The sequence below is a fragment of the Tupaia chinensis genome, unplaced genomic scaffold (assembly GCF_000334495.1).
Source record: "Tupaia chinensis unplaced genomic scaffold, TupChi_1.0 Scaffold000168_1, whole genome shotgun sequence".
NCBI classification, from domain to species: Eukaryota; Metazoa; Chordata; class Mammalia; order Scandentia; family Tupaiidae; genus Tupaia; species Tupaia belangeri.
In genome coordinates this window covers 2,312,927-2,314,737 of record NW_006159643.1, presented here as the reverse complement: position 1 = coordinate 2,314,737, position 1,811 = coordinate 2,312,927, and the positions used below count along the sequence as shown (strand labels likewise).

Below are 1,811 nucleotides of genomic sequence, written 5' to 3'. Positions count from 1 at the left end.
AAAGCTAGCCTGACATTGAATACTTTTTTTTTTTTTTTTAAGAGAGGTTTTTGCTATAGGGTGTGTGCGCTTGCTGGAGACACACACAGAAAGACAGAAAGTGAGAATTCACTACCCTGGGGGGATGGCCATATGGCACTCCCTTCTCCTCTCAGGATTTCAGGCACGCATACACATGTGCCTAGTGTGAGTTTTAAGCTGCTGGGTCTGGCAGTCAAACCACAATTGACTGTGTAGGGGTTCAGCAACATAATGATTATGCCATCTGCTGGTCCCAACATTGACTTTTTTTTTAAAAAAGGAATTACTTATTTAATTTTTATGCATTCATTTATTTTCATTTGACCAGAGAGAGAGAGAGAGAGAGAAAGAGAGAGAAAAGAAAGTAAGCCACCAGCTCTGAGACTAGAACTGTGGAGGGTCATGTGGGAGTGTCCAGCACATTAACCACCACACCCCACCTGCTTGTCCTCCAACATTGACTTTTAAACTGCAAATCTGGGAAGGCTTGCTATCAAGCAAGCATGGCAGAAGTGATGACAGTCGTGCAAAGTAAAACATATTATTGTATAAGACGCAGCAAGGTCAAGTAAAAGACTGTTCTTTTCTTCCTTCCTTCCTTCCTTTCTTTATTTCTTTCTTTTAAAGAGAGATTTTTGCTATAGGGTCCGTGAGCTCAGCAGAAGGACAAAAAGCGAGAAGCCACCCTCACAGGGGTGATGGCCCTGTTGCAATCCCTTCTCCTCCACTCTCCTCTTGGGACTTTGGGCACACATGCACACATACACACATGCTTGGCGTGAGTTTCAAGCTGCCAGGTCTGGGACTTGAACTGCAGTTGACGATGAGGGAGTTGAGTGACATAACCATTATGCCATCTGATGGTCCCGTAAAAGACTCTTTACAAGGGGAAAAGTGTGTTTCGAAGGAATAAGGAAAAGACCTAGTTTAAGAGGAAACATTTAAATGGCTGTTGAATAGCAGAACAAGATCTCATTTGAAATGGTTATGGAAAAAAATGAAAAGATAATTTATTTTGTGATTTTTTTCCCCCCTTAAGATGAGTTTTAAGGAATTTAGATGTGGAATAATTGCAGAGACACTGGTCTAAGTGAAAACAATAATAGAAGTAAGAACTTATATTTAATGGTTTATTCTTACCAGGAAAAGTGAAGAGATTGCATTTTAGGAGTTTGAAGATACCTCAAATACTTCTTTTGGATAAAAGCCAGAAAATTCAGTAAAGATTAGTAAGACTGGGCACGCAAAGGGATAGATTCATCTTCTCATTGGTCTCTTAGAGTTGAGATAACACAAATCAGTTATTCATTTTACTTTTGATTCACTCTGTTATGTTTTTGGATAGATGCTGTGAAAGCTTGCTCAGATGAGAGCCATACTGTTGAGGAAAGGATAGAGGTCTGCCTTCCACTTTACACAAACATGATTGCCCTGCACCAGCTCCTGGAGAGGTAAAAACTTAATTGATAAGTATCTGACATTGTGTTAAAAATTGATCTTTTCATTGTTTAGCAATCTCTCTTTTCTTTTTAAGGTTTGAGGCTGCAGTGGAGCTTTGTAAACACTTATTGGAGTCATGTCCCATGAACTGCCAGTTGTTGGAAGTCCTTGTTGCTTTATATTTGCAAACAGATCAACATGACAAAGCCAGAGCAGTGTGGCTCACTGCATTTGAAAGAAACCCTCAGAATGCAGAAGTTTTTTATCACATGTGTAAATTTTTCATCTTGCAGGTAAGAGACTCATAATTCTTTTTTATGTTTATTATATCTCTTCAGTGAGTGAGAGAT

The 1,811-nt window shown here is 39.3% G+C and overlaps 1 protein-coding gene across 1 annotated transcript in view; it reads left to right on the top strand.

The window, feature by feature from the left end:
* Nucleotides 1-1,811, top strand: part of ZFC3H1 (zinc finger C3H1-type containing) — a gene marked incomplete in the record, with an annotated part of 69,337 nt that overhangs the window by 55,443 nt on the left and 12,083 nt on the right.